The following is a 15,172-nucleotide window of genomic DNA, read 5'->3' on the forward strand; positions in this document are numbered from 1 at the left end:
AGTTTTCCATTGTATTTCACATAACTCTGCTCATTCCTCTTCTGTTATACCTAGGTTTCCCTCCTTTTCCCATTTTTGTTTTGTATACAATGGGTTACATTTCATTAGTTGCATTTCATTAGTTCCTAAAAAGTCTTGAGATGTTTTTTTGATTTGAGTTCAAGACGTAAGCCTCTTTGAAGACTTTTAGTATCATATTAGAATAAGAATACGAACCCCTTCTTAGGCCCCGTTTATACGACAACGATTTCAACTGAAAACGGTAAACTTTAGTTCTTTTTTCGGCCGATCATTTACACGACAGCGGCGTTTTGGGTGCCTGAAAACGTTTTGAAAACGGGTTGCAGAGTGCAGTTTTTTTGGGAACGGTACAGTCTCCGTTGTCATGTAAACTTCAATATGCAGTTCCTCTGAAAATGGAGACTTTTCGCACATGCGCATTGCGCTTCCAGTCAGGCATGCATGAGAAAGTCGCAACAACAATGGTGGACTCCCGAGCTCTGCTTGTGCTGCTCACCCCATTGAATTGATCAACACTTCCCCATCATAGTGTAGGTTTACTGTAGCAACTCCACCCCGTCATCCGTCCAGACAAACGTGCGTGCGGTTGCCATTTTGTTTGTTTATACATCGTCACTCTGTAGAAGGAAGCGTAAACGTCACACCGCCAACTACTGGCCTGGCATGTATACTGCAGCGTTTTTGGTCATTTTTGCGGATCCGTGCGCACAGTGATTGTTATCAAAAAGTTGTCGTCTAAACGCAGAACTTTTTTCAAACGAAAATGAGAAATGATTCTGTTTCCAGTGGATCGTTTTCGTGTAAACATGGCCTTAAATAACAACTTCAAAACCTTACAGAGTCTCTCATAGACAGATAGAACATCGCATATAGACCTATAAAAGTCTTACATATACAAGAGGCCTTTATTCATTTATATAAATTGTTTAACATAACAGATTATTAGTATTATTATTATTACTGTTAATAATCGTTTAATATTTGATTTAAATCTTCAAATTCATGTACGGATCAGTGTCATTTCTTATAATCTCTTAGGATGTTTATTTATTTGCTCATTCTTATCTTCACAATAATACACCACATAGCTGTGTAAGAATGTGTGTATGTTGATTGTGAAACATGGAAGCATACGTTAGCATGATGAAAAGCACCCTCAGTCCTAAATAGGCTACCACTGGAAGACTAGCCAGTTGCACTGATAAGCTCCGCCTACCGGGGACCTGCAGGACAACACAGACGGACAAAGGGAACAGACTAAGGAGAGGTGTCACAGTCAGAGAAGCAGATAACTTACTGTAATGCATGTGAGTGTTACTGTAAAACAGACATGACCCCATGTGTGAACTGTATCTACACTTGCAAATATGTTAAGTGTGCCTGTAAACCATGTTATGCAATACAGCCAAATGACCTCAGTGTTGTCCAGTCACAACCTCCCATACATCAACTGTCACTGCCACGATGGTGCTCGGACAACTGCCTCCTCTCATCCTCACCAATCCTCAAGCTCTGATCTTAATATATCTATTAACAGACAGCTCTTTCAACCAATGAGGAACCTCTTTGGTGCAGAACACAGTTTACTAGACTGCGGCGGCTGTAAATTCCCCGATGCTGAGTACTGGTGGTTCCAACTGGATGCAGTTTACGATCAGGGACTGTATGAAGCACCACGTGCCACGAGGCTCTGAGTCTCTCAAATGTCCACCCACACCTGTCTGTAAATGTTCCCTCCAAAATTAACCTGTACTGACCCTATTTGTGTCAGTGAAGCAGAGAAGCGGCTGCTGCCAGGGGAAGATTAGATGGAGGGATCCAGAGGGGCAGAGGGGAGAGATGAGACCATTCAACTCTGCATTCTCTTTATAGCAGCCCTTGGTGTGGAGCACTGGAACAGCTACTGATGTAAGTGGAGCTTTATCAGGTGTCGGATGAGTAATAGAGATGGCAGTGACAGAAAAGGAAGTGGGGAAAGAGGTGTAGATAGAGTTTGTAGTAAACAAAGCAGTAGGCGCCTCATTTGGACACAAGCGACATCTGCAGCAGCGAACAAGACGTGTTTAATGTAAGCCAGGTTACAATTTGTTTTTGAATAAACACTCAGCATGCAAGCGTATATATAAATACTGAAAGGATGCAGGTACAAGCAGGCCAACACGCTGATGCAGGGACAAACTACATCAGTAGGGGTGTAGTGTAGTCAATGCAGGGCCTAAATCTGTGTTTACACACACTCAGCTGTAATGTGTGACTCTAGGAAATCAATAAAAATCTACATGAAGTCTGGAGCCACAAAACTTATAAAGCACAACACAAAGTAACCTAAAGCTTTAATACTTTCTGCTGGTTTAAATTCCTGAAACTATTGGGAGAAATCTGAGCAGAGATTTAGTGAGTAATACCCTCGCTTTGCCACTGGGCAAGACATTTAACTCAAAATTGCTCCCATGTGGCGACTGCTTGGCCTTTAACGAAGCACTGCGGCTGCACTGAGCAGCTCCCGCACTGAAAGCATAGCTGTGAAACAGCAAATGCTTTTGGATATACATCCAGTGTGACATGGCCAGGTAATTAATAATGTAATTAAAGGTACACTATGCATGATTTTTTAGACTCAGAATGAATCCCTCTCAGTCATCACTAATGACACACTAGACCTGTGTGACGCTGTATCTGACCGTGCCCTCTGCCTGTGCTGTCTTATTTTGCTGTGTTTCGGGATGTTCCCGGGTGTGTAGCCCCCAGTCGACTACGACATACAAGTGAGGTCAGGACTATTTAAAAAAGTTGCTGACACAGTGCTGAAAAATACGCAACTATAAAGAGGCGAAACACCAAGTGGACAAAGTTCATACCAAAATCAAAGTGACTCATTGGCTTTCACTTTTGCTGGCGAGCACTGAAGGAGAGGTTGGGGATGGAGGACAATGTGGAGTTGGCCTGTTTTCTGTTGGACAGGTAGGTGCCAACAGTTGGTTTAGTTTCAAAAGTACTGTAGCTTGTAGTGAACCAGCCCGTTCTCATTCCCAAGTCATCAAACAGTGCCGTTGTGTCAGTGATTTTGGCGTCAGGCACCAACCAGTGGTATGATATGCTGCCGGATGGAGTCAGTGTATGCTGTCAATAACAACTTTGGCATGATTCGCTGCCAGTTGGCATAAGTTTAGAACGCCACTGGATTGCGTCAGTTTGAAACGCCACTGGTGACAACATAATGAGCTGGAACATCTCTATAGGGCGGAAGGGAGGGGAGGTGATTCTAACAAACCCCGCTTTCCATGGAAGTGTTAAGCCAAACGATGATGGTTTTTTGTTTTTTTGCTAAACCTAACGTAAAAGTCCACTGACAAAATGGTAATATTTGAGGATTTAGCATACCCTTAAAAATCAGAATAATTATCTCAGTAATTAAGGAGAAAACTTGCAAGAGCCCAACAAGTATCTCAGAGTATCTTAGCCACAGAGTGATTCTGAGAAAAGTTCATACTTCATGACGTAATGTGTAGGATTAAAGGGTTCTAGTTTTCACCCGAGAAACACGAACTGCTCAGGTCAGACTGACTGAGATAGATTTTTTTTAATTAAGTAAAACCTTTGTTCCCTTTCATAAAGACCAAGTCATTTGAAGTTAACAGGTGTGTTTGTGTGCAGATGAGAGTACAGCACTGTGTCATGTCACAACATATGTAAGATCCTGTTTACAGCTGAGAAATAGGCCACACGGCCTGAAGGTGTCCCGTTTTACTGATGTATGTCAAAGTCTAGCATTAACACGTAGCTGAGACAGGTGATCTTTTCCTAACAAGGCACCCCCAGAGTGAAAATAAATTAGGTCAGAGTGCTGCGCTGCTGTGGAGACAAAGAGAAAAAGTGTGTGAATCCTGGAGAAGTTGAGGTAAAATGGAAAGAAAAGAGAAACAATACTGAGCAGAGATCTTCCAAAGGGGTAACAGAAACTCTCCCACACACTTACTTTATACGTATAAATACATTAAATGCCACCACATAAAGCTCTCAAACATGTCTATGTCTCTATTTACGCTCCCTTTATATCTGCTCACAACAGAAGTAAGAGTTAAAAACTGACTAAGAGTCTGTAATTCCCAAACCACCATCTATTCCCAGCTCTGGCTCCCACAGCCGCTGGTGTACTTACAAACATTCCCCACCGATACAGACAGGAAATCAGCAGCTCACTGTCCCGGCTCCTCTCTTACAGCGGCTCAGCAAAAAAATGTGCCCATGAAAACCATGTGGGGTGTTGAAACAACATTCTCAGGCTGTGGGTTTTTATTAGCAGGTCTAAACTCAGGTTGAGGGATGAATGAAGGCAGAAAATACTGAGACTGTTTTGACTTATGTTTCAATACAGTGGGATAGATTTTTCAACGCACTTGTTGGAGGTAACTATTGTTCTAAAAATAGCTGAAGGCGTCACCTGATTTATGTGTTTTCTTCAGATAAGCTAAGTGACACTGAAAACTACTGACAGTGTCCTACGGAATCAGCTTAATTTAGGAAAATTGTCGTTTCCAGACTGGATTCAAGACAAAAGCAGAGGTTTAGGTGCTCGTTTTTACATTACAGAAACAGTATTTAATTATTAAACCATAATCCTTTTATTTAAGGTGTCAGTTTTTTTATTTGTTTGCTTGTTTTGTTGTGTTTGTGACACAGGAAATGAAAGGCAGACTCGGAGCCGTCTCCTCTCTGAGCTGCAGGCTACAGGCAGAGATAACATCGTGTCCCTGCGCCTAGAGCTGAGAACACTGTGCTGAGAAAATAGGTCCACACACTACAACTACAGAATCTACTGCTTCCTATTTTTGATGTTTTAGGAGCAAGGCGGAAGGATGACGTCCAACAGTCAAAATAAGCCTACTCAACATCTGCTAGATTGTTGCATCAGATTTTTTCATGACACTGCAGGCAGGAACTTGCATGACAACGCCGAATAGCTGTGGTTTACCAAGTCACGACTTCCTCCTCCAAGGATTTCCATTAAAAGATTTGCAACATGTTCTGCAAATGATTCCCTCAATGTGTTTCCTGGTGGCATGAGGATGAGCAGATGGCAGTTTCAGGTTGTGTGACAGAGCAGGAATCGTTTTAAGGTTGTGTTTTAACCCTGTTAATAAGGTTTACAGGACATCATTAGTTTGATCATTAATGGTGGAGCAACCAACAGACTAACATCACCATCCCTACAGCAGTGCTGCTAGTGTGGCTAAAATACTTAAAATCCACTGAAAATCGACAAACAATTTGGTAGTTTTGTCTGATATCTATCACTGCACACTTTGTCTGCTTGTTTTTAATGGATGACATCAATTAGCGACAGCATAAAGCAAAATGACCCCGAGTGGGCAAAAAACCTTTGAGCCCATAAATAGAGAAACAAACAGGCTTCAAGTCCAGAGATAAGCCGCTTTTCCGTAAATCCTAATGAAAAGGGAGCCATAGGGAGATAGGGAAAAAAAAATCAGAGTGAGATTAGGAGACAGAACATGGCGGCCTACATCACTGACCCACTGGGTTAAAGGGCTGAGATACAGGAGCGCTAAAAGCTGCAGCAAACCTGTAAACCACAACTTAATTCAACTGTTAGGTTCATTTATAAAGCCTTTTATTTAAAGAAGGGCATGGAAGGTTTCCTATGGCCAAAACAAGTGATTCAAAAACAAACAAAAAAACATGATCACTGAAAAATAGACCTTTAGTTATTAGAAGGGTTTTTTAAAAGAAGAAATCTGTGTTTTAAAGGCTGGAAGCTCTGATGTGGCGGCAGATAAAAGTGGATGTTGCTGATTGTGCTCAGGGGGCAGGGGGAGCAGGGGTGTCTGGGATCTGAGAGACACTGTGTTCTCTGCAGTCGGCACGTTGGACGCCAGTCACAACAGTGGCTCCCCAGGCAGAGCACACCACAGCGTGAACCCCCATCCAGCAAGCACATGCGCCAGTTGGGCACGTGCACGCTGCTGTATCCTCGGTCTGACTCTGCCCAGGGATGCTGAGATGTGACCCCATGTGATCTGTGCACATAAATAGGACCGTGACTGTGCTTTCCATCCTTTATGTGTGCCTCTAAATAAGTCCAATTTAGTGTTTTATGTGCATTTACAGACAATACTATGTCTCTGCACCCGCTCATGTTATATACATTCAATATACAGTATACAGAGCTGTGTTATCCTTCATCTGAGCTGCTTATTGGATGGTTGAACAGCTCAGAAACCCTTTCCCTTTACACATTCAAAATGGTTGATTTAGGAGGGCTGTATCTGACCATTTCATTGCCTTTCCAAAACCAACAATTCGGCATTTACACCCACTTCTTGTGATTGGTCAGCTGTCTTGAGGTGAGAAGGAAGCCAGGATTTAACCTTCTCTCTGCTCTTTTTTCAGTCATTACACAGCAATTTCTGCCATTTTTCATGTGTACAACAAGGTGCAACAACATGAATACCATCCAGAAGAGACTATCTAAAATATGTGCTCTGTTATCCCCACATATAATCAGCAACACATCTTACAAACTAACTCTCTTAACCCTCCCTTAGACACAAACCAGACGCATTTCTTGTGTTTTTCGGGCTTCATGGTAGACACTTGCCATTGAGATCATCGCGGCTAAAAAAGGAAATGGGGCCCAGGAATGTAAAAAAAAAAACAGTGGCTGAAACCAGTAACTGTGAGCAAATACTCAAGAAGACAGGAAAATGTACAGCATATTTCAAGACAACAACTGATGATGAGTAGTCTACAATGATGAAGCAGTCTGTGGACAGAGGCCTTGAGGTGCAACTAGCAAAATTAGCTCCATTGCTAACAATAAAGCCATTTATAGTGGTTAAAACTGGGTTGGCCGGAACACTTCACCTGACCAAAGACCATTTGTATATTAGTTACTCACTGTGTGTCATTTTGAATTTGTGGAGAAAACGTTTTTCTTGCATGCCCTCACAGTGAACGTAAAATCCAAAAAAGCCGAACATTCTTACAGGACTGAAATAAACAGGAAAACAGCAAACTATATCAAAACATCTGTTTACAATCTCTCACACAAATCGTGCAGTATAATCCAAGTCTCAGTTTTCCAGTTGTATGACTGGTACCCACTAAACACATGCATTTTTGCTAAAACATTGTGATGTAAAACACGTCAGTACAAAGAGTATGAGTATCATGACACCTGTGTTTGAACTCAGGACGCACTACTCATTAGCAGAAGTGTTTTATGTGTTTGTGAAGTACTGAGCACATGACTGGATAACTGAGACTAGGATAATACTGCATAGGTTGCATGAGTTTGTAAACAGATGTTTTGATTACTGACTTCAGTTCATGAAGACTGTTTTTTTGGATTCTCTGTTCACCATGGAGGCATAACAAGGTTTTCTTTATGATATCAAGGTAACAGGTACACAGTAACTGATGTACAAATAATCATTTTGTAGGTGAAATATTCCTTCAACATGTAAAATAACCTCTGAGGTGTTTTGCTTCTCTAATGCCCTTGCTGTTGTCAGCTGGTAACTGTTTAGCTTGCCCTTTGGTGGTCTCAGAAACATGGTGATAAAACTCACGTCACATGGACCTCACTGATTATCTGTTTGTTTGAAATTGACCAAGGAGGGGCTTCAAATGCTCATCGCCTAAGTCCACAATATTTCTTAACCCAGATCTGAACACACATATATATATATATATATATATATATATATATATATATATATAATAAAGATGACTAATTCATATGAATTTTTAGATGATAGTTAAAAAAATCCACAGAGAAAATGTTATATATTAACAATTTTATTGAACAAAAAGCAGCAGCAAAACATGAAATAGGTTAACAGGGGCTCAGACACTATGAAAAGGAGCACAGTACAGTACTTTTAGACAGAAAATAAAGCTAAAGTGCTAAAATGCTTCTAATGGAGTTTCGGTGGAATCAGTTCAAAAATCCAAAATCTTCATTATTATACAGCTTGTCAAGATTAAAGTCATATCGAATATACAAGATGATACACACAGGAGCAGCAAACGCTCCCACTCACATACAGATTTGTCATGCACACACTTGTTGAGCATGTTTCTCATGATTGCTCTTCTGACTGACTGTGATAATTGAAAGTGACAGCCATCTGAGGACAAGCCTCACAGCCCTGTTGGTGTGTCTTGTTTACACCTGCAGCTTCACATTCCCCCCATTCCTCAGTAATCGTTTTTTACAAAAATCTTCCCACAGGCCGTCACAAACATCTATAAAACCATCTCATCTGGTGAACTTAGCATTGTTTTGTTAAAGCTGCCGTTCTGAGTATAATCTTATGCACTGTTGTGATGATTAATGTTGAAACTGAATAAAACAAAGGCAACGCAGCCCCCGCTTCCATGACCCTCCTCACCCACATTCCCCACCAATGACCTTATCCCCATCCCTTTGTCTCTGTGGCTCAGAACCAGGCCGATTTTGGTGACGCATCACCGGTTAGCCAATGGGCGCCCTTCGTTAAGGGTTGTGTCCTGAGCTGAGCATCACGGAGATGGCAAAGTGAGATTTTTTGCCCAGTGATGTGCGAGGGAGGGGAGGAGCTTGTGGCGTGGGCAGAGGGGGCACGTGGCGCCCAACGAGGTCTCAGCCTGTCACAGAGCATCACATCAGACAGTGAACAGGCATGCGCACTTTTAAAGTCCACGCCCTGCGAAAGAAAGCAGTCACCAATCTCCCTTATACCCGTCTGTATGACTAGGGAACATGGGAGCGCTGTTTTTCGGCTAACGTGTCAAGTTCTCTCACACTTCCTGATGTACTGAGGAAGAATAAATCTAAAAAACATGAAGTTTATATAAATACACTGCGAGGTGATGAAAATGGCTGCCACTTCATAATCAGCTCCCACTGTGGAGAAGTGATCTCAGCAGACCTACATATTGTTCTTTAATTTACCAACCAGAGACATCAGTGAGGCATGTTCACAAGCTAACCAGCTATAACAATCCCTGATCTCTTCCAGCATCATTTTTGCTTAAGTTTTAGAACTTCATCGTGTAATTTCTTACCTAAGAAATCATGGGAAACATTTTTAAATGTCCCTTCATCCTTCATATTTCCCTCAAAGTACAGTCTATAAGTCGAGACATGCTCACATAAAACCTGACTTTAAACTACAGCGCTCTCCTCACACCTTTATTTTCTCTCCTCACATGCTTTTGATGCATCATCTTCCTCTTCTGACAATCAAAGCCATCTCTACACAAGCAGATTTTTGCAACTTCACTATATAATCGGGCTTGCGTGAGCAGAGGGCACACTAGCAGGTGACATTGTCAGCCAGACCACTTCCTATTGCGTGCAGATGACACCACAAGATTCTGTGATACAGGAAACACTGTGGCTCTGCAGCCTCCGGCGCCAGCCGGAGAACTGTTCAAACTCATCTCAGCGACTGTTTTTCATTTGTGGAGAACCTGAGGTTTTGATTCATCGGAGTTTACGTTCAATATTTTAAAATGACATCACTAAATATCCACTGTACATCTCTTTCAAAATATTCACAGCTTTATTAAATCATTACAAAATAAAGTAATACATTCATTCATCAATAAAAACAAGACAGACTCATTGAATTAGCTTCGATTTAAAAGTCTGCACACCCATGCAATGTTCAGTAAAGTTAAATGTTTGCATTAACACGTTGTAGATATTGCAGGAAGGTTTCCTAACACATTAAGGTTGTCACACATCTTATTAACAGGACTTCATCGATGTGTGTTAAAACAGTGTGAAATTACAGGAGAAAAAAAAAGACACCATAAAAAAGTCTTGAGTAGTTTTAAGTCCCTTTGCAGATCTGTTGTGGTATTTATAAAAGTTTCTGCACTTATGCGCAAATATTCACTGAATCTCTGACACCTGACAGATACATTTTACAAGTATATATTTATATATATTGACAGTTTGTGAATACAGCTCCTGAACTGTTCACAAGGCTCTGCAAGGTTCTCTCATAAAAGGAAAAACAAATACAGAAAACTGAAGGGTGAGCTAACGTTTCATCCCCTTTAACCATGTTCAGGTCTGCCATCACTTCGTTACAAGGTACATCTCAACTGCAGCGAGCCTTTCCCCCTATAAAGGCATTACTGTTCATATTATTTGACCCTATTTGGACAAGCTTTGAGCGCTGGCTAAATTCACAGTATAAGTTTTCCCCCTTTTTGTAGCTCTGAACAGTATTGACAGCATCTTGCAAGCATGTACCATTGTAACGACTAATGGTCAGACCCAGCTGGCAGTCAGCTGGTTTTGATCATCCACCCAAACCAGTCCAGAAAACTAGTTTTATCCACGACCCCCAAGTGAGCCGTCCCCACAACCCCCGACGACAGACAGTATAGAAAACACTTAGCGGCAGCCCTGAAGTCTCGGTGCATGGTGAGTGAGGGATCCCAGAAATTCAGTGTCTGAGCGCGACTGTGACTGTGAGGTGAGAAAAAAGTGCGGTCATGGAAGACACTGCTGTGTCTCTGCATCTGCTCCTCCTCGCTCCACCTCCTTCACTCCTCGTTGGCTCATCAGTTACTCCTCCGTCAGAGTAATGAAATCTCTTCAGGGCGCGGGAGCGGCCTGGACCTTCTCTGTCATCTGTTTGGCACTGTAGTAGGACAAACTCAGGCCCATGATGGCTAGCATCATGGCTATCTGGTTGACGGCACGGTCTTGTGGCTGTGTCTGCACCTCACCGGCGACTTGCCTCTGCAGAGACAAAAACAAATAGGACAAAGGTCAGAGGTCAGTGAGACAATGAGCCATCTGTGGCCTGTTTCTGGTCAACAAAGATACCAACACCTGATTGGATAACCTTTAAAAAAACCAAACATTCACCAAATATTTTCTCCTGAGAGGGCTCTCCCTTAAAAGACCAAATATCTGCAACTTTAGCTCCACAGCCTGCTGCCATGTGACCAAAGCTTTGGCAAGAACAGTTATTAAACATTTACGAGGGGGAGCGACTTAAAGAGGGGAACACAATGTTCTGTGCGCAAAGAAGAGTATTAAAAAAAATAATTGCACACCAGAATCAAAACAGTGTGTGTCGTATAGAATAACCGCCTGTAGCGGATCTCACCTTGCTGTGTGTGTTTCTAAATGTGCAGCCCCTCCTTGCACTCTATGACCCCTGTAGGGCCCTACAGGGGTCATAGAGTGCAAGGAGCACCAAGACAGGAATGTCAGCATTTTAAAAGCTCAGACATCTGAGACGGCTGCCTATACTCTAAAATACCCCCTTCAACTGAGGTATACACACACTCAAACTAGCCTATGCTGGGGTTGTAGACAGTTATAAACATATCTTTAAAAAAAAAAAAAAAAAAAAGGACTTGATTATGGTTTTATTTTATAGATATTAATGCCAACAAGGGAACATTTCCAGCAAACTTGTCCATAATTTTTTTTGCAGAAGTTCAGCAAACGCTCATCTCCTAATTTTAGATCTGATTTTTCCAGGAGATATGACTGTAGAGTACGATGCATAATCCAATTGTGTAATATCACACACTTGTACCCTCTCTTTTTAATGCACAATCTAAAATCAGATTAGGATTTAAAAAAGCTGTTGTACTGTTGCGCTAATGTGTCCGTCTTTGCCTCGAGGTCCATGCCCGCTTAGCAGTTGTGTGAATTTGACTGTCAGAGGAAATGTTGCCCATGTAGCACAAACTTATAATGGCAGATAAAGTGGAACAATATGTTGAAATGTTTGTCAAATCAAGCTAAAGAGCTACCCGTCTCTACGTGTGCGTCGACAGTGAAGCGCCTCACTACAACTACTCAGCATTAACAAAGACAAATATACTGTCCCGCCAGTGTGGAATCTTATGTAAGAGCCAGTCACTTTTCTCCGGTCTGTTGAGCTTTTGATTCAGTGTAAGGCCATGTGACGGGACAGCCTTTGTGTCTGAATTAGTGTAAATAAGCGAACAAAGACTTTACACAATGGTCGAGACATACGGACTGTCAGTGCTGATGAGTGGATTATGAAGACAGCGGGCGGAACAAAAGAAACTTAGAGGAAATGATATCACAACGATTAGTGTCACCCCTAATTATACTGGTGATGAAAGCGGGTTGTGGGTCACAGGACAGTGCCGGGCCCCTTGTCTGAACGCGGTACAGACCAGAACTGCTTGTTAAAAGGATAAATACAATCTGATGGACACGCTGACAGCTAAAATACAACTTTCAAAAAGTGAAAATGAGGTCTGTGCAGCTCCACGCCCAGAATTTAAGCTCCACATTCCTCCTACAGACGGCTCGGTGGAGATTAGTGACAATGTGCCAGTATTAAGTCCTCATCAGAAACACCAAATAGAGTATGTGTGGTATATCTCATGTATCATCTGGACACTGTGGTGAGACTGACATACCTGGAGGAGGCGGAAGTATCCAGGTGTCAGCCTGCCCAGTCTGATGATCATGTCTGTTGATGTGGTGTGAGGTGGGTCGACACGGAAGAAGAGCTGGGGCGGCTCTGAAGACCTGCAAAGAAAATGGAGAATTCTGTCAGTAACTGCGCAACAATCTGACAGACGCTAGTGAAGGTTAATAATAATTAAAAAAAAAAAAAAAAAAGTACCAACATAGATCTGCAGTCGGAAACCTTTAATATCCACCAGAAATGCCTGGGAGTTGCATCTCTAACATTAAAATGTAAACATCTATAAAAGCATCAGGTACAACTTTCCTTGCCAAACTTTTAATAGTGTATGAATACTGCTGCCAAAGAGGAACGGGACATTATTATTGACTGGCAAATAAACCAAAACCATCTGATACGTGCATGAGGAAGGAACATCTCTCGCCTGCAGCCATGAAATAAAACTTCCAGGTGCCGGTCCGATTTGACCGCCACGCACAGAAACCCAACGTATAAGCGCTTATATAATTATTTTAGATCTGACCTACTTGCCACTATTTCAGCCCGGAGTGCCCCTTAGATCCCTCTGTTATTAAATTATCATGTTTGAACCAAAGCAACAGAGCATGCATTCATGCTGCGTCAGTTTATGGCGCAGCAAATAACAAAATCATTCATTCGTGCATGCATGCATGATCCCATGTGTGATAGATGAATAAAGTAGTGTCTTTATGTACATGTTTGACACTTAGGGTTGAGAAACAACAAAAATGGATGGAAGTCCAACCAACAATTACTTAAAAACAAAAAAGTACCCAACAGGGAGAAGCCGAGATTTAACATTTACGAACTGGATGTTCTTTACTGGTATTGAGATGGGGAAAAGGTCATTGCTAAAAAAGCATCCCAGAAAGACAAGATGAAGCAGAAGAGGTTGTGCATTACAAGAGACAAACCTCTGGGCGGTCTCCATAAACAAACCAGGAAAGTCATGTTAAGCTGGGATTGATAACGGCATGTGATCGACATTCCAAGGGAAGGTGAGGAGAAGGATTGAGGAGCATGTAAAACACATGGAGCTTTAACGTGCCAACCTGGTTGGAGTTACACCCTTTACGAGAAAAAGAAATCCAAGCTTTCAAAAGTTGCCCCTTTTCTAAAAAAGTTGGTTTTATGTGTGAAAACCAAACAGGTTGGGATTCCTCACCTGCAAGAGACCCTCTGATGTCAAAAAAAGAAAGCCAGAAACAAACCGGCAGGACCCTCTACGTCCTCACCACGCTGAAAATCCTAACAGATGCCAAACAGTATGACGAACTTGAACCTCTTAGAGCGCTTCTGTGCTGTGCTCCACCTTTATATACAGCCCCGCTCTCACCCAACCAGATCTGCGGGCTCGCCTTCAGCACACGCCCACTTTAAAAAAACCGCATACACACTGTCGAAATGCATTACTCTCAGTGAGTCGCTTTCCCCAAACACACCCCTTCCTGCTGCCTTCCAAAACAAGACAAACCCTTTGTGTGCTGTCGGATAGGATTTACTCATTTAGTCAAGGTAAACAGAAATAATGCAAACAAAACAATACAGTGTGACAGTGCGGTCTTGAAGCAGCATGCATGTGAAAAAGCAAGGTTGCATAACCAGCCTGATGTGTCTTTTTAATCTGAAACTGCAGTAGGAATCAAATGTCAGAGCTGCAGACTGTCCATCAAGAACCCAACAAACCTACAGATTAGAAACACTTATTTATTTTAGTTGTGTGTTTTAATTGCTCCAGTGGCTGACTGTGTTATATAACCTCTTTCCATTTCACTGAAAAAAATAGTGCAGTTACGGTCCTTGGAGAATGACTGAGACAAGCCCATGTTTACATCACGCAGTTTGATTTGGAGTTTTGACAGACACTGGGTTCTTTGTTCAAATGCTGCGACCGAAATACAACTTCACACAAGGTGTTTATACTGTAAGGTATTCTTCCAACAAAGCGCTCGGTCACACCTTGAACAAACAAACACTGCAAGAATTTGGCTCAAAGTCAAATCATTGGCTCCAAATTGACATTTCATCATAATCCATCCTCATGTGACTAAGCAGTCAACTATAATTTGATATGACGGGTCTAATAAAAAGATGCTACCGGGGTTGTAGGCCATTTTCAGAGTCTGACCCATACTAAAGACTAAAAGTCAGGATGTCTTGCCCTCTGTGGCTTTAAATTAGATCATCTTTTTTTTTTTTTTAAACCCGTCTCCCCAAATACAGTGAACAATAATAAATTTTGTTTTTGCTCTCTTCTTTCAAGAGAGTCCATCCACTTTACATGTGGCATATCAAGATGCTAATTAAACAGCATCATTACTACACACGTGTTCCTTGGACTGGTCACTACAAAAGGCCACTCTTAAAATGTGACGTTGGATCACAACACAATGCCACAGATGGTCCAAGTTTTGAGGGCGCGTGCCATTAGCAAGATGACTGCAGGGATATCAAGAGCTGTTGACTGTGAACCAAATGTTCATTTCACCACCTTAAGACGTCTCCAGTGTCATTTCTTAGTTGGCAGTACATCCAATCGTCCTCACAACTCAAGAACCTCCACATCCAGCTTCTTCACCAAGATCCTTTGGAGACCAGCCACTCGAACAGCTGATGCAATAATTGGTTTGCACAACTGCAAAAACCATCTAAGGGAAGGTCGTCTACGTGCTCATCATCCT

The sequence above is a fragment of the Epinephelus fuscoguttatus genome, linkage group LG8 (assembly GCF_011397635.1).
Source record: "Epinephelus fuscoguttatus linkage group LG8, E.fuscoguttatus.final_Chr_v1".
NCBI classification, from domain to species: Eukaryota; Metazoa; Chordata; class Actinopteri; order Perciformes; family Serranidae; genus Epinephelus; species Epinephelus fuscoguttatus.